Genomic DNA, 19,486 nt, shown 5'->3' with positions numbered 1-19,486 from the left:
ATGGCGAGGCTGTAATAATAGGTTTACATGCTGCTGTAAATACCCATAAACTCTCTGTAAGTGCTGGGCATCGCGTGCCATCGATGCCCAGATTCTCGGCAGCCCCACACAGGCCTGGCACTCAAGAAGTCAGAGAGGAGGAGAGCACTGAGCTGGTAGCAGCTGTCATGATAACATCCCAGCTGTGACCATTGAGGAAGAGGGCACAGTTTGAGCTGGTGTCTGTAGTCCCTTGTCTGCCCACACAGAGCAGGTGGCCTATGCACAGTAATGCCTCAGAAGGGCTCCTTCCCCGGCTCAGCCAGTCTGATTGTCCTTGTGGCTTATGGATGGCATTGTCACCGGAAGACCCCTGTTAAAATGCAAAAGGACTGCTCAGGAAGGGGAGTTGGGTCTGAGAGTCTGTTCTTCACACGGTAACCAGAGTCATCTTAAAGCAGGGTTTCACCACCTCAGCACTATCAAAGTTTGGTTGTGGGGGGCTGTCCTGCGCACTGTAGGATGTTTAGTGGCATCCCTGGCCATTACTCACCAGATGCCAGTGGCATACCCTCCCAAGTTTTGACAACCAAAAATATCTCCAGACATTGCCAAATGTCCCTTCAGAGAAGGGGGCAAAATTGCATCTCCCCAACCCCAGCCCCATGGAGAATCTCTGTCATAAAGTATAAATCAAACCATGTCACTCCCTCGTGAAAATCCTGCAATGTCTTCCCATTGTTCTGAGCATGAAATCCAGGTGCTTGGTGTGGGCTTCAAGGCCCTCGTAGGCTAGATTTGTGTCCCTCTCCAGCCTCACTCAAGCCCCTCTGCTCTCATCTGCCATCACCCTTTGGCCATGTAAACATTTTTTGATGTACCTAGACAAGACAAGCTCCTTCTTGGACAGAGTGGAAGATGGGGAGACATCACAGATTTGGGATATGTTCACACACATTTATGACAACTTGTAAATATTTCGCTTACTGAATGGATTACTTTTGTTTTTCCTGTCTCCCCCATAAGAATGTAAACTCCATGAGACCAGGAACCTTGTCTGACTTGTTAAATATTGGATCTTCATCATCTTCCAAGGTGCCTGCCTCACAGAATGAGTCCTGAATATCTGTGGAAAGAATGAATGAGGGTGGCAGGGGCTTCGAGAGGGAGAAGGTTTCTTGGGTACATTGAGGCCTGAATCTTGGGCAGGAAGGGTGTAGAGTAGGAAGGGCAAAATGTGTTCTGGGGCAGGGCTTAGGGGGGTGAAAGAAACAAAGGTCCAGAGAAGGCACAATGGCCTGAATGTGCCACAACTGACCCAGGGGGCATACGAGAGCAGACTCTCCTCATGGGGCAGAAGGACAGATGCTGTGTGAATATGGTTTTAGGTCTGAGCGGATTCAGGGGTGAAGAGCTTGAGTCCCTTGATGAGGAAGTGCGGAGAGAAGTCAGCCAGGTTGGGGCCTCGTGAAACGGGAACCAAACGAGGGAGGGTTGTGACTGCTGAGCCGGGAGTCCGGACTTGGCTGGGCCTCTGAAAAGTAATGGTTATTCCTCTAATGGTATCTAACCTTGGTGACTCTGACTGCTCTGATCCCCTCGGGCCCCTGGAACCAACTCTATGGCCGTAACAGAAGTCAAAGGACTGATCAGACAATTGAGCCTAGACCAGTGCAGGAGCCCAGGGACCCAATCAGAAGAGGCCTGGGGCCTGCTTCCATCTTCCCTCCCTTTCTTGATGTGTGGCCTTGCTCCAGGCATCGGACTACGATGGACCTCCGTGTCCTTCTTTTGGAAAACAGAGTTAACAATACCTGCCCCGTTCAGAGGAGAAATGAGGTCATGTTTGTGCAGCATTGTGAGCTCACTGGACACAATGAGTGTATTCTTCTTAACAGTAACAATAATAATCATTACTGCAAATCTAACCAGTGAATATATCTCCCCAAAGCTGGAGTTGGGCCCCTCAGTAGGATAGCAATTAAAGTTAAAAAAAAAAAACAACAACAAAAACCTCTAGATGGGGGAATTTTCCAGCCCCATTTTGATCTTCGGAGTTTGCAGAGTTGATATCGCTGTGGGAGGGAGAGAGAGGCCTGCAGCAATCATTCATTCTATTTCCATTCAATTGTACTCATTGTATCTCTCTTGTCCTTGACTTATCCCCAGTGGGTTTTGCAACTTCTCCCCCTCCTGCATTCCAAGGAGAAAGAGGTCCCTCAGACTCTCCATCTCCACACCACCCAGGGTCCCATTCACTCATGGAAGTGGTGATCTGGCTGTTAGAGATCCTGGCATTTAGGCATTGGCCACAAACTAGCCTGCAAAGTAGGTGGTCCTTCCTGAGTACTTGAGCCTCTTATCTACCCATCCCACTAAGTAGGCCAATGATTCCCAAACCAGGCTGCGCATTCAAAGCCTCCAGGAGTGGGGCCCATGGATTCTCAGGTGATTCTAATGCAGCCAGCCAGCACCTGTCTGAACTTGGGAATCACCAGGTGTAGTGAAATATTTGTTATGAAACATGACTACAAGGAGCAGAGCAATGCTTACACATAAGTGCTGTTGAAGTTTGGGTCAAGCTGGCAGAAGACCTTCTCTCCTACCCCAATCTGCTAAATGACAGGAAACTCTAGAAAAAAAATCCCTACTATATTACAGTGTGAGAAAATAAGAGAGAACCATTAGCACATCAGAAATGTTGGATCCCTGAAAGATGAAGAACAAATAGCATCCAAGCTCCAAAGCAATCAGACTAGAGGGAACCAAAGCTAAAACACATGGAGAAGATTGCTGTGGAGGAAAGAATGGTTTGAGGGCTCTAAGCCTGAGACAGCAGACTTGAAATAACCAGAGGAGGCCCCAGGGATGTTCCTTGCTGCTTTATGACCAGTTGGCCCCAACGTTGGGATTTGCCCCAACGTGCTGGGGCTAGAGAGGCAGAGCAATGCTCCAAGTAGCTTCTGACACTCTGAGAGAGAAATGGGGAATCCTCCAGGAGAAAAGCTGTCAGCAGGTGGCTCATCTCTCACCCTGTCAATAACCAAGGACATGCTACCATGAACACAAAGCTGGCAAATAGACATCCTCAAATGCAGTGATGAACAGAACATTGTGAATCACTAAAGGTTTAAGGAAAAATAGAACCATGGTTCAGAGAAATTCTAAGCTAGTACTGTCCAATAGAACCTTCTGGGATGATGGAAGTGTTCTATAGTTGAGTTGTCCAAAATGTAGCTACACACCACATGTGGCTATTGAGCCCTTGAAATATGGCTGTTGTAGCTGAGGAACAAATTTTTTATTTTATTTTGTTTTAATAAATTAGAATTTGTTTTAAAATATTTTATTTTTAAGTAATCTCTATGCCCAACATGGAGCTCGAACTCCCAACCCTGAGAGTAAGAGTCACATGCTCCAACAACTGAGCCAGCCAGATGCCCCTAATAATTTAAATGTAAATAGCAAGCAACTACTGTATTGGATAGCATAGAAGAGTAAACACCCAAAGAAATGGAGACAATAGAACAAATAACAACACAAAACAGTTTATTTTGGGGCACCTGGGTGTCAAGCATCCCACTTCTGCTCCGGTCATGATCTCACAGTTTGTGGGTTGGAGCTCTGCGCTGGGCTCTGAGCTGATAGCTTGAAGCCTGGAACCTGCTTCAGATTCTTTTTGACAGAGAGAGAGCAAGAGAGAGCATGAGTGCAAGTGGGGGAGTGGCAGAGAGAGAGAGAGAGAGAAAGAGAGAGAATCCCAAGCAGGATCTGAACTGTCAGCGCAGAGCTCAGTGTGGGTCTTGAACCCACAAACTGTGAGATCACAACCTAAGCAGAAGTCACCACAGTCGGATGCCACCCAGGCACTCCCAACAAAAACCAGTTTAAGTGAAGAATAATTATTATCCTATAGAGATTCCAAATAATAATAAATCAACCAGCGGGGGTAGCTGGCTGGCTCAGTTGGTGGAGCATGTGACTCTCGATCTTGGGGTTGTGAGTTTGAGCCCCATGTTGGGTGTAGAGATTACTTAAAAATAAAATCTTAAAACCCTCAATCAGTGTTCTTAGAAATTTAAAAATTAATTATTAGATTTTCAAATTCAGTAGATGGTCTGAGATGAATTTAATTATCTAGTTATTAGGGAAGGCTGAGCTGAAGAAGTCTCCTTAAGTATAGTGAAAAGAATAAAAAGATGGAAAGTCTGAGAGAAAAAGGTAAGAGACATCTGTCTAATAGGTATTACAGAAGGATAGGACTTCAGAGAATAGAAGAGAGGAAATAATTAAAGAACTAATAAAAGAAAATTTCCCAGGTGTTGAAGAAAGAAATTAATCATTAGATGGAATGTTTCCAGGAAAAAAAAAGACCCACACCAAGACTTTATAGTGAAATTTCAGAACAACAACAGTAAAGGAAAAAAGGCCTGGAACCTTCCAGAGAGAAAAAGCAGGTCACCAATAAAATAATATTAAATTGGCATCAGACTGGATGTTAAAAGACAATGGGACACTATCTGCAAAGTTCCAAAGGGAAATGAAGTATTCAAGTAGGAAGGGGAAAATTAAGACATTTTTTGTTTTGCTAGGGGAAATTTTGCCACCTTCAGATACTTTAAAGAATTCCTAGGGGGTGTGCTTCAATTTAAAAAGTAGTGAATTCAGGGAAGAGGAAGACGTGGGATGCTGAAACTATGGTGAACAAAGAAACTAGTAAAACTTTTAGTGAACTTTGAGTAACTACTGAGGCATAATGTAAACATTTTAAAAACAATATGGGGGCGGCTGGCTGGCTCAGTTGGTGGAGCATGTAACTCTTTATCTCGGGGTCGTGAGTTCAAGCCCCATGTTGGGTGTATAGCTTACTTAAAAAATAAAATAAAATAAAAACAACAGTATGGAACCATAATCTACCCAGATGATCTCAACTTGGGAGGTGACAAATGGAGGAAGAAGAGGAACACTAAAATGTGCTAAAGGAGACAGAGTTCCTGATTAGTAGACATTGGTGGAAGAGCATAAGTTACAGATATATGGATTCAAGTGTAAGAGTAACCAACAGAAGATGGAGAATTGGAAAATAAAATTCCAACTATTTAGGGTGAATTAAAAGGGGGGCAAAGAAAACTTAATCTAACAAAAAGAAAAAACAAATTAAAGAGGAAGCATAAAATAAAATAACACGTTAAGTCTAAAAAATCATTGAAATAATACATGAAAAAAGAGAAAAGTTCTTCTGTTAAAGGCAAAAGCCTGCTGTATGCTCTTGACACAGATGTGTGTGATACTAAATGACAAGAACATTTTGAATATGAACAGATGGGGGAAATACACCAAGCAAATGATAACAAAAATTTAGCAGGTATATTAGCATCAGACAATATGGAATCCCAGGCAAAAATCACTAAAAGAAACAAAGGATATACAGATACAAGGTATAATCTTATAAAAAATATATTATTTCTATGATTCTTAATGCAGTTTCAAAATATATAAAGTAAACACTGATAGAAACCAAGGAAAAATGAACAAATCTCTGGCCCTAGATAAGTCTCAGAAATCTACAGGTTATGTAGACAAAAGTCTTAATGAAAATAATGGAGGATTTGAGTGACACAATTAACAAACTGTAACTGGTATATGTTATACCATATAACCCAAGAACACATTTTTTCCCCCAAATACATTTTTAACATTCACACAGAAAAAAAACTCAAAAATTCCCCAAATCGCCTTAACACAATGTATTTTACCAGCCATTTTCTCTGTCCACAATATGTGAAAATCAGCAATTAACATTAAAATGTTGGGGCACTTGGGTGGCTCAGTAGGGTGGGCAACCGATTCTTGATTTTGGCTCAGGTCATGATCTCATGGTTCCATGAGTTTGAGCCCGACGTGGGCTCCATGCTGGCTGCTTGGGATTCTCTCTCTCAGCCCTTCCTCCCCGCCAAACCATTAGAATGGTGGGGTGGGCTGGGGTGGGACTCTGTATCTGTGGTACTTGGAAATGTAAATTCATTCACAGGGAATTCCTTGGAACTCAAAGCCTGGTGTAATAGAGTCTATTCTGATGTATACTTATGGATGGAAGTCTCATGCATGAATGTCACCTGTCATGGTGTCCTAAAGTAGGGAAACATTATTGTGAACCTTTGCTCCTGCGAGTGAAGTCTAAATAAACAGCCTGGTATTCAAACCCCTCCAGAATTGGACCCCAGCCTGCCTTTCCTCTCTCGCCTCCCACTCTTCTCCACCACACAGGCACCACAAACTCTTGGCATGCACACCACCTAATGGGTGCTCCTTGGTCCATGACACTCATCCTGTTACTTAACTCTCGCCCTGTCACTTAACTGTTCCACCTGAGTAAATCTCACCTCCTCCCCCTGATTATGCACACCAGCGAACTATGGCTCAAAGGCCCTATATGGCCCAGCCTCTGTTTTGTAAATAAAGTTTTTTTTTTTCCTTTTGTCTGGGATCAGGGAGGCATTTGGACTCACTCTACCTGAGCGAAAGCAGCAGTGAGAGTTTATGTTGTTATATACACTGTCTTTAAAACGAAAAAATAGGAGGTGCCTGGGTGGGTTGGTCGGTTAAATGTCTGACTCTGGATTTTGGCTCAGGTCACTGTTCATGAGATCGAGTCCCATGTCAGACTCTGTGCTGATCGTGTGGAGTCTGCTTGGAATTCTCCCTCTCTCTCTGCCCCTCCCCTGCTTGTGCTTTCTCTGTCTCTCTCAAAATAAATAAAATAAATAAAGAAATAAAAATATTAATTTGTAAAAACCAAAATAAAATGAATAAATAGCAAAGGAAGATTAAAGTGTTTATCCAACACAGTGCTCTGGCGAAATTGGAATTATTATTGTCTTGTGATCTAATTCCTAATTGTTTTTTCTTTCTCTTGGACATCTCCTTTATTTAACAGAAGCTTATAATGTGTTTTCTATGAGTCTGGCATTCTTGTAGGTGTTTTATAAATTTTCACTCAGTTGACTCTCAAAACAGTCCTCCGAGTTAGATGCTACTGTCATCCACCTTGTAGAGATGAGGAAACTGAGGCACAGAGGGGTGAATCAACTTGTGTGAGGACACATTCCCAGTATGTGGCAATTTGGCTCTGGAATCCTCACTTACCCACCATCCTGTGCTGCCTTTCATCCTCAAATGTGACTTGCCTTTTTCCTCTAGGTTAAAAACACATCAAATAATGGCTCATCTCCCCAGCCTGAGATTAGTACAGTTTCTACTCTATTAAACACATAGAATGGGTGTTGTATGTAAGTGACGAATCGTTAAATTCTACTCCTGAAACCAATATTACACTATATGTTAACTACCTTGAATTTAAATTAAAAACAACTACAACAACACATTGGGATCAGCCACCAAGGAGGATACATGTAAAGAATGAGCTCCAAGGAGGGGGTGGGTTATGTAGGTTACCTCATCCCCATCACCTAGAACAGTGTCTGACACATGGAAGGTGCACAGCAAAAATATTCTGAATGAATAAGCAATCAGCTGAATTGATGAATGAATGGATAAGTGTATGAATTAGATATGTATATAAATAAAGTTTTATTGGAACATAGCCATGCCCATTCATTTATATAATGTTTATGGCTGCTTTCCCTAGAGTTGAGTAGTTACAACAGAGGCCATATGGCCCACAAGGCGTAAAATGTTTACAGAAAAGTTTGCTGAACCCTATTTCTTCCTCTTGCTGTCATCAGTAAGCCAGGGCTGGAGAGGAACCCCTATCACTACTTGTTGCATGAAAAATAAATGGTCAAGAATGGCCTGTGCAGGAAATAGCAAGGATGTTCTCTGTGCCCCAGGAATGCCCTGATGGGGGAAGAGGAGGCAGCATTACAGATGGACGTCACCCTTGCAAAAGTGGTTAGAAGGCAGGCTTTGGGGCCGGGATTGACTTGGGTTTGACCACCAGCTCTGCCATTTACCAGCTGTATGACTTCGGGCAGCTTCCATGCTCTCTTTGAACCTCAGCTTGCTTCTCTGCACCATGGATGATAAAATCTAGAGTAGTTCAAGGCTCAAGCAAGGTAATGTGCAGAAACTATCTAGGATCTAGGGCCCCGATAAACGATCATTCTTTTTCACTGTGGACGCCGAGTACTTTTCAAGGTTGGTCTCTGATTACTACTGGCCAGTTTTCAATGAGCTTTTGTGCCCAGGTAGCTCTTCACAGAGAAGACCACCACTATCCTCACCCCTTTCTTCCTGCAGTTACCTTCTGTAGCCTTCCAGGTTCTACACTAGCTCTCATCCTGCCCTGGCACTCCCCGATTTCTGGTCCCCTGTACCCGTCTCTGCATGTACTCTCCCTTTCTCTGTCTTTCAAGTTATTATTGTTCTCTGGGTGTTTCCTGTGAATCCACACATCTGCCCAAGCAGATCTGCCCTCACAGGGGGTCCAGTGAATCCTTGAGGGCTGGCCACTTGATTTGATGATGGTGGAGAGGGGTGCTGCTGAGCAGACCCAGCCCAGATCCAGGCCGAGTGGGCCCACACCCACCAGTCACTTGAGTGACCAGACTAGACAGCTTTTGCCTGAAGTTGCTGGACTTGAAACTGCCACCACCAGATAGGCATTCCTTCGTGATTATTCTTACCCTCATGCCATTCCTCTGTTAAAATGCAGGTAATTCCTGGGAGGAGATCACCTGTGTCCAGGTTCTTATCTTGAGTTATAACCTCTACCAATGGTCAACTAATTGTTGGACTGTTGCAGTCCGAGATGAGATGGTACCTCTGCAAATAATTTCAACATTGTGAAGAGAAATGTAGAAGCAAAGGATCATTCTTAGTGTTAAAAGGTGTTAGCAGTTATCCTCGCCATTTCATCACAAATGGCTTTTGAAGTATACTCCTGAGGAATGAATCTCTAATGGTGGAATTCCAGACTACAAAATAAATTTTAAATTGTTTAAGGTGGCAGGGGCAGGTACTTTCACTTTCAAAGCCCACTGCTCCGGTGGTGATCAACTCAGCCAAATTCTAGGCCAGGTCTGACCACTGGAGTTCTGGAGTGGAGAAAAAGGCTACTGAGGTGACTGAGTTGTTGATGCCAAGGTTTAAGCCAGAAAGAGTCTTGGAATCCTCTCATATTACAGATGAGGAAATGAGGCCCAGAGAGAGAGAAGGTTTCTCAGTCATTCATAGTAGGGGAGCCTAAGTAGTAAGCAGGAGCTAAAGTAGCTAGGATGGGTCTGGGGGCCAGGAGGGGTCAGAAGGCAGGATGAAACCAAAGCTGTGTTAAGGGTGAAGCCCTCTTGCCAGTGCCTGCCCTCCTCAGGGCTTTCCCTGTGCGCACCCAGCACAAATAGACAGACGGACAGAAGAGTCCACCCAGGCTGCCCCTCCCCCATCAAGTGCAACTGCTCCTTGCCTGGGGCCACCCTGCCAAGGGGAGGCCTCCCATCCCAGGCCCTTGGCCCATGGAGAGAAAGTCCGAAACAATGCCTTTAAACTGAAAACATTTTTGTCTTTCTCTATGGAACAATGGCCACTAACAACCATGGAACTGGAGCAGAAATGGAACGTGAACCCCAGGGGCCTGGGAGCCTGGAGGGGTGTGGGGGTGGGGAGGGACTTGGGGGACAGAGGTCTGAGGAGAGCCTCTCCCCACCACCTCCCATCACCCCGCCCCCCCACACCTCCTGTCCCTCTGAGGCACTTCTAGAGGCCACTGACTTTTCCATTTGGAACACCACTTGACCCCGGCCCCCAAAGTCTCACGGGGCTCTGGGTGGCTGCACAGGCCACCCTCCCACCCACCCCAACACTGTCCTGGGCACTTACCGCAGGAAGGCCAGGAACAGCAATCATGAGACAGCTTAAAACAACCCCCTAAGCCCCTGGAGCCCCTGCTGCGGAGAGGACAGGGCCATGTGGGTGACCCTAAGGCCACTGACTGACCTCCTGTTCCTTCACTGTGGAACCTCCAGCGTTGGGCTCTTTTGGGGGGTAGCTGAGACAACGTGCCCCGCTGAGAGTGGGAGATGACGCATTTTTCTGCGGCCACAAGCCACTTTTGACGGGTCCGCCCCATTGAGGAGCAACCGAAACCTCATCCCACCCAGCACGGCTTTTGTCTGCACCACATATTTGTCTTATTTGGAAGATTTTTGTGGGTTTTCCCGTCTTTCCCCAGCGCTTACTGCCCTGAGGGGGTCGGAGGCCATGGTGGGGCTGCGGGAACGGGGTAAGAGGCATTCCTGGGGCACGATGCCTGGTGGTCTGCGGCATGGTTGGAAGTGGGGGAGAAATCTGCCCCCCACAACACCCTGTGCCCCAAATGGGCACCCTGGACCCAGGTCGCACGCGGCTCCTGGTCCTTCCTGGGCCTGTTTCCTGTCCGTTTTCTCCTCTCAGCCTCCTCAGCTCCTGCTCCTCAGTCTCATTCCTTCATCCCCGAAGCCCAAGGCTGTTTGGCTCCTGCCATCCCTGCTTCCTGGTGGGTGCACCCACCTTCCCTCCTCTTTCTTTCTGCCTATCTGAATTCTGAAGTGTCTCTCAGGGCCTGGTGCCACCTCTCCTCCTCCTTGGTGCTCCCCCTGCACCTCCTCTCCAACCCTTGGCAGGGTCTCCTGCTTCTGAACTTCTGAAGTGTGTGTTTTCTATCCCTTTGGTGATTCCAAACGCCCCCTGCCTCTGTAACAGCTGCCCAGTGACATGGAGGACAGAGGCTACATCTTTTGTTCTTTGGTTCCTCCCCCATCACACCTTATATGAAGCAGTTTGCTCCATTAATATTTGTTTGACTGGGGTTTCTCAAGGGTTGGCCATGGACCAAATTAGAGAATCTCAGTGATGGAAGAGACTTAATCCAATGATCCACTCAGAACTTGAATTCCTGCCAAAAAGTATCTGGCTTCAGCTTACATGCCTCTAGTGATGGAGATCTCACTACTTCATGTGGCAAACCATTCCCTCTTCTGTTAGCTCTGACCTTAAGAAAGTTCTTTCTCATGTTGAACTACTACCTGCCCCCTTTCCCCACCCTACTCCCAGCTAGACCACATCAATCAATTCCAATCCTCTTGCCTCACGAACGCCCTTCAGATATTTGAAGGCAGCAATCTCCTACTTCTGCAGTCTTGTCTTTTCCTGAGGGAAACACCTATTGTCCTAACCTCCAGTGCCCCAGTCCCCCAGTGACCATGGACCTGGAGAGTTCTCCCCCACCCCCACCACCCTATATAGAGCATTTCCCCAAAGCCCTGTTGAACTCATTCTCCTGACAAAATTTCCTCTCTTTCTGGATCAAAACGAACGCCATAGCTTTCAGATGGGGCTTGCCTCTATGTGGTTATTTGAGATGTCTCAAAGGAAGGACCTATTCTCTCACTATGTTAAAAAAAGGAAGGAAGGAAGGAAGGAAGGAAGGAAGGAAGGAAGGAAGGAAGGAAGGAAGGAAAGAAATTGGAGGGCACTGAGCAGCTGCTTTGTCTATTTCTCTGTTTGTCCCGGAGCAGCCTACCCTCGCCTGAGGGGTAGCCGGCAAATCTAAAACTAATTCTACACTGCAGTGGAGGTCTGGCTTTCCACACACCTCAAAGGCTGTCAGGTCATTTCTGTGTATTTTAGTATAGGTATTCCAGAGGGAATACCAAACGTTTTAAACCAAAGGGGTGACTCATGGTGGCATTTCAGGATGGTGAGATATGTTAGGAAAAGCAAGTCTTGTGGTGCCGGGCCTGCCTCTCCCCCGACCTTTGGTGGGTGATGGAGAGCTCCCAGCCCCAAGTATATTTGCATCAGGACCAGACACTTCCCAAGGGGTTGCCCCCTCTAGTGCCCAGACCCCATAATTTGTGCCCATTATTGGAACCTAATGCTTTGCTGCCTTGTATATTTCACCATCTTTCTCAAGTGTCTGTATCTTGTAGCAAGTGAAGGACTCCTTGAGGAAAATGACAGGGATCTTAAAGTATTCTTCCCAGTGTTCTGTATCTTGATTGTAGTGGTGCGTACACAAATGTATGCATTTACTGAAACTCATCAAACTATGTACTTAAAACGGTTACATTTTATTGCATGTGAATTATACTTTGATGAAGGTGGGGCTTTAAAAAAATTCTTTGTATGTTCATTTATTTATTGTTGAGAGAGACAGAGAGAGACAGAGCATGAGCTGGGGAGGGGCAGAGAGAGAGGAAGACACAGAATGTAAAGCAGTCTGTCTGAGCTGTCAGCACAGAGCCCAATGCAGGACTTGAAGTCACGAACTGCGAGATCATGACCTGAGCTGAAGTCGGACGCTTAACTGACTGAGCCACCCAGGCACCCCTGATGAAGGTGTTTTTTTAAAAAACCATGTCCTGCTCATACCTGGATTCATATACACTTGTGGATTGATTTACTGAGTTAAGCTGTACCTAGAGCTGTAGCCTAGAGCCATCTTCATTTCTAAACCCAATGATCAGCTTGAGATAGCTCCTCAAACAACATGGCTGAAATGACTCTGCATTCTCTGGCCTTGCCTCCAACCTGGTCCTCCTACCCAGTGACACATGCCTAAATCAAGCAGACTTATTCGGTTCCTCACCCAGCCTATCTTGCAGGATTGCTTAAAATGACCATTACCATCACCAGTACTGTTGTGATTACACTTTCCTCATATACCAGCTCTCTACCCAGTATTGCCAATCACGCACCTTGAGAGTTGAAGGTTCCTCCCTAAAACTCCGAATGTGAGGTCACTATGACTCCAGGTTGATTTATCAAACCACGGCTGTTGCTCTGAGCTTCCAAATCACTGTGTTCCAGAAACCATGTGGCAGTGATCTTCTTGCCTGATGGGATACCGTCCCCGGGCCAAGGTTCTAACCATCTTGCCTGAGCTATGGCTCAAGGTGTCTGAGTCCCTTGGATGCTGAGCTCTGTTCTTCTGCCCAAGTGCCTAGCTTCTTTGACTTGCCCTGAACTCATGACTGTGTCCTTAAAAAAGAATATAGGGGTTGCCTGAAGGTAGCAAGGTGGGATAATTTTTACTCACCTATTTATGCTTTCCAGTCTATCCTAATGATTCCTAAATAAGTGAATCTGTCTTCCCGACCAGACTGCAAGCTCACTGAGGGCAGAGGCTGAGTCCTAACCCTCTTCATTATTCTCAACTTCTAGTGTGTGCCTAGCACATAGCTGGTATTTGATAAACATTTACAGAGTGATTAATGAATTGAATTTTATGAAGGCTATGGGTGAGATGTTCTGCCTTATCAGACAGTATCCAGTGCTGATGGAGGGAGACTGGAACTTTATATATGGCTGACTGAACGTGCCTTGGTCCAACCATGTGGGAGGGCTATTTGGCAATCTCTTGCCAAGTGGAAGATGCCCTCCCTAGTCTTTACTCTGTATGTGCACAGGAATGTTGATAGCACTGCTCTATGTAATCATGAAAAGCTAGAAGTGACCTGGATGTCCATCCACAATAGACATTGTGGAAGCCACACAATCAACCACAGCTTCACTCATTCAAGTGGATGATTCTTAAAAACATGGGGGTAGATCAAAAAAGAAAGTTGCTGGGGCACCTGGGTGGCTCAGTCAGTTAAGTGTCTGACTCTTGATCTCAGCTCAGGTCTTGATCTCAGGGTCATGAATTCAAGCCCTGCATTGAGCTCCATGACCAGCATAGAGCCTACTCAAAAAAAAGAAAAACAAAGTTGCTGATGGATGTATACAGTATGATACCACTTCCATGATCTTTAAATAAATGCAAAACATACTATATATTAGGCCTGATAATTTAGGCTCCGGACTGGCTGAGGGGGGACTCCGGACCCAGTTCACCCCTCTGCAAAGGGTATATGTAATATGTATATATGTCTATGTATATATTTTACTATGTATGTACTATATATTGATATAAGTAATATATGGTAAAGTATAGAGAATAATAAACATCAGATCCAGGAGAATGGTCCCCTCAATGGAGCAGGGAGCAGAGAGAGATATACTTGAGTCAGGTGCACAGAGGTCTCACCAGTATTGGCAAAGTGATGTTTCTTATGTCGGCTGGCTGTGGTGTTTGTGATGTCATTCCTTATTCCGTGGTCATTATTATTGCTGTTCCCCAGACATTTGCGGCCCCTTCTCCTTCTAACCGCTAGAAGGATTGCACTTCCTGGTTCCCTGTGACTGGCAGAGGAAGCCTTGTCATTAGTTCTGGCCAGTGACTTGTAAACTAGAGTATTAAACTGCCTTTTGAGACCCTCCAGATCTCTCTTTGGCTTCTTGAGATGGTGACTGTTTTATCAGCTTGGGTCCCTGAGTGATTTCAGGGAGCAGAGCCCCTGGCTCATCCTTGAAGGACACATAACAGAAGCAGAAGTATGTTAAGCCACTAAGATATCAGGGTTGTTTGGTATTGCAGCATAGTCTAGAATATTCTGACCGATATATACCTTTTAGTGTGTCTAGAATATTTCATTTACAAAATGAAATGAGGGGAAACATCCATGACTTTCAGGCAAATGCCAAGATTCGATAATCTCTCCAATGAGAGAGAAGGAAGGAGAAGGAAGAGAGAGAGAGAGAGAGAGAAGGAAGCCCTGCAACTCCTTGTTTCCATTGATTTCCTTTAAAAAGAAAAGAAAAGAAAAGAAAAGAAAAGAAAAGAAAAGAAAAGAAAAGAAAAGAAAAGAAAAGAAAAGAAAAGAAAAAGAAAAGAAAAGAAAAGGCAGGGGCACCTGGGTGGCTCAGTCAGTTAAGCGTCTGACTCTTGATTTTGGCTCAGGTTGTGATCTTACGGTTGGGTTCATGGGATCAAGCCCTGCTTTGGGCTCTGTCCTGACAGCATGGAGCCTGCTTAGAATTCTCTCTGTCCCTCTCTCTCTGTCCCTCCCCTCCCCACTGTGCTCCTTCTGTCTCTCAAAAATAAGTAAACTTTTTTTAAAGAGGCAATTTCCTAGCTCCCTGTTACCCATTGAGGAATAGCAGTGGGCAAGCTCAGCAATGAATTTGGGTAGACTTGAGGCTGGAGTGTACCTGGCATTTCACTACACCATCCTTAGAAATCCATTGCGCCCCACTGTGCTTTCCACTAGCCGGGGCTCACCTTTGGGAAACAAACCCAGCCATTGCTGGGCGTCAGACACCTGTGGGGCAGATTCAGCTTGGCATATTCTCCGGGCTTCTGAGTCCCCCTCCTCCCCTAAGCTGCAGGAACATCAGCCAGAGCAGATACCAGAGATCAGAGAAGACAGGATGTGAAGTTTCCCATCTTACATGCCTGGCAAGAACATGAACCTGGGCTCTTGGGAGCTTGGGGCTGGCTGGCTCTGTCACACAGTCTGGAGCCCACTGATACTTCAAACACCAGCCTCCTGCCTTCTTGCCTCCGGAGGAAGTGTTCCTGGATTACCTTGACTGGAGGGGAGGAGAGAAGGAGCTGCAGGTAATACCTGGATTTCTATGGTGCTTTTCTTCTTAAAGCTTCAAAAGACTTCCCCTACTCTGATCTCCTGTGGCCTTCCCCAGAAAGATGGCAAGGAGAGGAAGATTCTTTCATTTCCCAGTCCAGGTGAGGAAATGGGGGCCCAGAGTGGGTAAGCAAATGGCCCGTGGTCACAGAACAAGACATAGATAGGATTCTGGCGGGCAAAAGTCTCTGTCTCCAGACCCCATCTCCCCTACACTGGTCCTAGACCCACTCTCCTGGGCTGGCTGGCCTCTCTGTGTGGGCAGCAGCTTCTGTGCTCTTAGCTGCCCTTGCAGAGGGGCGGACTAGGCCCTGAGTCTCTGCTCAACTGTCCTGGGGCCTGAACAGAGAGGAGGAGGAGGATCTGGGAGAGGCTAAGGTCAGCCTCCACTCCCACAGAGCAGTGACGACAGGTTGGCTCTAAGCCCCACGGTCCCGCCAACTGGGAGGTCAGGCCAGGGAGGCTGCCAGAACACCGGGGCTGAAGAGGGTCCAGATAATGCAACTGGGGTAGCCTCTGTGGGTGGAAATGACATTTCTTGGCTTTAAATAGCTCCATCTCCGGAGCCCCGGAGCCTCGGCGGGGCTATTAATTCCTAGACTCCTGGGGCTGCCCAGCCCCGTCATTCTGTTTGCACAAGCTGTGTAAGATCTTAGGCATTTTTCCTGCCACCCGTCTCCCCACCTCCCTTCAGTTTTCCTGTGTGATTTCAACAAGGGGTTAGTTTATTTCTAGTAGCAGGCCTGGGGTTCCAGCTGACCGCGTACATATTTTGTCCTTCTTACAAGTGACATGGCTCAAATCAACAGCAAACTCTTGAGGCTTTTCTTTGTAACCTGGTGTCTCCGTAAAAGAAAGGTAATGTGTATGTGCACGAATGGCAGAAATAGAGGCCATATCTATGCATGAATGTGTTTGTATATCAGGTTAACTAACCAATTAACCCCCCAGATTGATTGATTGATTGATTGATTGATTTTAGCACTTACTAAGTGTCAGGCACTATGATAGCCCTGGGCACACAGGCTAAACAAGAGTCCTAACTGGTCAAACAACTATTATCACCCGCATGCCTGCCCCTAGTGGTGTCTCCTGGCCTGGTTGGACATCCCAGCCACAAGACCCACGTATCTCTGAATCTTGCCTGTCCTCACCCAGCTGAGAATGAAGAAGAGGAAAAGGCAGATGGGTACAGGAGGTGCTCAGTGCAGAAAATGGACAGATCATGGTAGCTGATTGGTTGGAGAAAGAGAAATCAATGACAAATCAGTGACTGTGCCAAGGTATTTGGCCTGATGACAGAGAAAATTGGAGAATGGACAAGACAGATGCATGGGCTTTGGAGGGGCAGTAGGCCACTTGTTTCAGTTTGCTGGTAACAAAGTCCAATCATAGTGGCTTAAACACACAAGGATTTCTTCTCTCACATAAACATCCACAGCTCCATGGACAGTGGAGCAGCTCCCCAGTCCCTGGGGGATCCTCTTATCTTCCTGCTCTGGTCATCCTCAAATTTGCCTCATGGCCCAAAATGGCTACCGAGGCCCACTCATTTCATCTGAACTCCAGGAAGAGAGAGGGAGGAAGGACAGGAGGACAAAAAGGGCATATGCACCCCCACCTTTTAAGACACTCACCTGTCACCCTCTGCTTGTGCCTTATTGACCAAAACTTAATCACATGGCTTCATCAAGCTGCCAAGGAGGCTTGGAAGTAGTTTTTTGTTTTGTTTTGTTTTGTTTTTTAGCTGGATGTGCTGCCCAGGACTCTGTTACTAGTGAAAAAGGGAACGACTGATATCAGGAAGCAACCAGCACTTTCTGCTATGGTACTCAGTAAGTATGTGTGGACTTGCATTGAATCAGCAGGAAAGATAAGGAATTGTGTTTGGGGGCAAGAAGTTTGCAGTGAGGATGAAACATCTTATTTGAAACAGGAGTGGAACGTATGTGAAAGGGAGCTGAATATATAGATTCTCAGGTCAGCCACAGAGAGGTTCCCAGAAAACCATGGCTGGTGAAAGCCCCTGGTTTAGCCTTAGGTCAAGTATACAGCATGGGGGGAGGGGTTGGGCAGAAGAGAGGGAAGAGCACCTTGCAAAAGAAAAAATTGACAGACCACTGTGTATCCTCACTCTGTGCCTTCATCTGGGCTCATTCAGCCTTCCAGTCAGTCTGTAGGATGCTGCAGCTCCTGCCTGTGGATAGCTTTGGAGGGTACCTGTTAAGTACAGTATGCCCTATTCTCTCCTGTGCCTAGGCTGAGAATTTTAAGGACATCCACAGGAAAGATACCCCCCCCCCCCCATCTGCTTCTCCCCATCAAGATGCATCCTGCTTAGACCCTGCTTGGGGAATTCTGGGAGCTGAAAAGTAGGGGGCTGTCCCATGGAGAGGGAGTAAGGGCAAGGGAAGGGCTTCTCCCCTTGCTACGGAAAGCCTCAAGAAATTTCTCCCAGGGGATTTGAATCAATGTTTCTCCATCGCACACAATTTTACCCTGCAGGGGACATTTGGCCAGGTCTGGGAACATTTTTGATTGTTATGACTGGGGAAGTAGGGTGTGCTATTGACATTCAGTGGGTAGAGGCCAGAGATGTTGCTAAACATCCTACAAAGCACAGGACAGCCTCCCACAACAAAGAATTATCCTGCCCAAAATATGAATAGTGTCGAGGTTGCGAAACCCTGGTTTATATGAGTCTGATCACTGGGCCCACAGGAAACTTAAACAATCCGTTTCACCCAGACCCACGCAATGTCGATTGACATTTAGGCTAACTCTAGGCTTCTGACAGGCCTATTTAAACACCAGAGGAAAGCCTAAACCATGCTTGTCATAATTGACCACCACTTATTGACCATCAACTACGCCTGGGTTCTTTACATAAATTACTGCCACGTTTGCAACAACCATGAAGACGTAGGCAGCGCTATCATCATTATCCCTGTTTCACGGATGAGCAAACTGAGACTCAAAGAAAATAGCAAACAGCTAGTAAGTAACCCCAGGGCCCACTCACTTTTCATTCCCCACATGCTTCTCATATTTGTTACAGTCCCATTACTACATATATCTGCTTATGGTGTCAGCTTTTGAAAGCTCATAATTGGGCATGACAAATGAGGGAGCACTCTACCAACCGATCATTCTGTTCACCCTAGTACCTCTTTCTTCAGATGTTCCAGGTGAACAGGAGTCTTTATGCTTAAAGCGTATAAAGATGTGTCAGGAGGATGCAGCTCCTTGAAAAGCAAAGCCAAGTAGCCACAAAGCAGACGGAAAATATGCCCAAGTTCACGAAGAGGTCAAGGAAGTGCAAAGTAAAGTAACAGGGAGATACCTCAGGGGGTCCCACCTGTTAAAATCACCAAGCACTGGTGCCACGTCTTGCTGGGTGTGGGGGAAAGGGCATCCTCACTCACTGTTGGCAGGGAGGGGAGGTGTTAGACCTTTCGCAAAAGCAATCTGCACTATCTTCTAAAATTAAACCCAGGGACACCTTAACCCAGCAATCCCACTTCTGGACAGATAACAGATAACGTAACAAGGCTTTTACCACACCCTTGCTTATGGTAGCAAAAAACTGGAAACACAGTGGATGCCTGTCACAAGGGGGAAGTTTAATAAATTAACAAGAATGGATTTTATCGTAAGTAATAATAATAATACCGGTATACAATCACAACAGTCCCTATGATATAGAAAAATATGCCTAGCAAGATCCCATTTATGTGTATTTGTGTATATGTAAACGCAGAGGAAATATTTGCATATGCTTATACGACCATGGAGAAAAATACAAAAGAGTTCATTCTAGGTTCTGAATGTGGGTGTCTTGGAAGTGGAGACCATACGGGGGTGGGAACCAAGGAAGACTAAAGAAGAAAGGAAAAGGAAAAAAACCGCATTTGGTATTATGTGTGATATGACCAAATGCATGCACTTATGCAACACTTATAAATGTGTAGGTATCTGATTAAATTAAACTATAAGAACTGTAATTCTCAAACGGGCCAGAGCTGAGGAGGAGGCAGCGTGTTTCC

General features: G+C 45.9%; 1 long non-coding RNA gene across 3 annotated transcripts in view; it reads left to right on the top strand.

Moving 5' to 3' along the window:
- LOC123385346 overlaps window positions 1-19,085 on the top strand; it is a 75,653-nt gene extending 56,568 nt beyond the window's left edge. The window contains exons 1-3 of one of the 3 annotated variants that reach the window (XR_006597703.1): window positions 14,824-15,415; window positions 17,188-17,275; window positions 18,620-19,085. This is a non-coding gene — a long non-coding RNA (uncharacterized LOC123385346). Of the gene's footprint in view, window positions 1-14,823; window positions 15,416-17,187 lie in introns of those variants that run through there. The other 2 variants (XR_006597704.1, XR_006597702.1) reach the window with 2 other exon arrangements.
- The last annotated feature ends 401 nt before the right edge of the window (window positions 19,086-19,486 follow it).

This window comes from Felis catus, chromosome B2, assembly GCF_018350175.1.
Source record: "Felis catus isolate Fca126 chromosome B2, F.catus_Fca126_mat1.0, whole genome shotgun sequence".
NCBI lineage: Eukaryota > Metazoa > Chordata > Mammalia > Carnivora > Felidae > Felis > Felis catus.
Note: the sequence above shows the minus strand (reverse complement) of the source record. Positions and strands in the feature narration are given on the sequence as shown.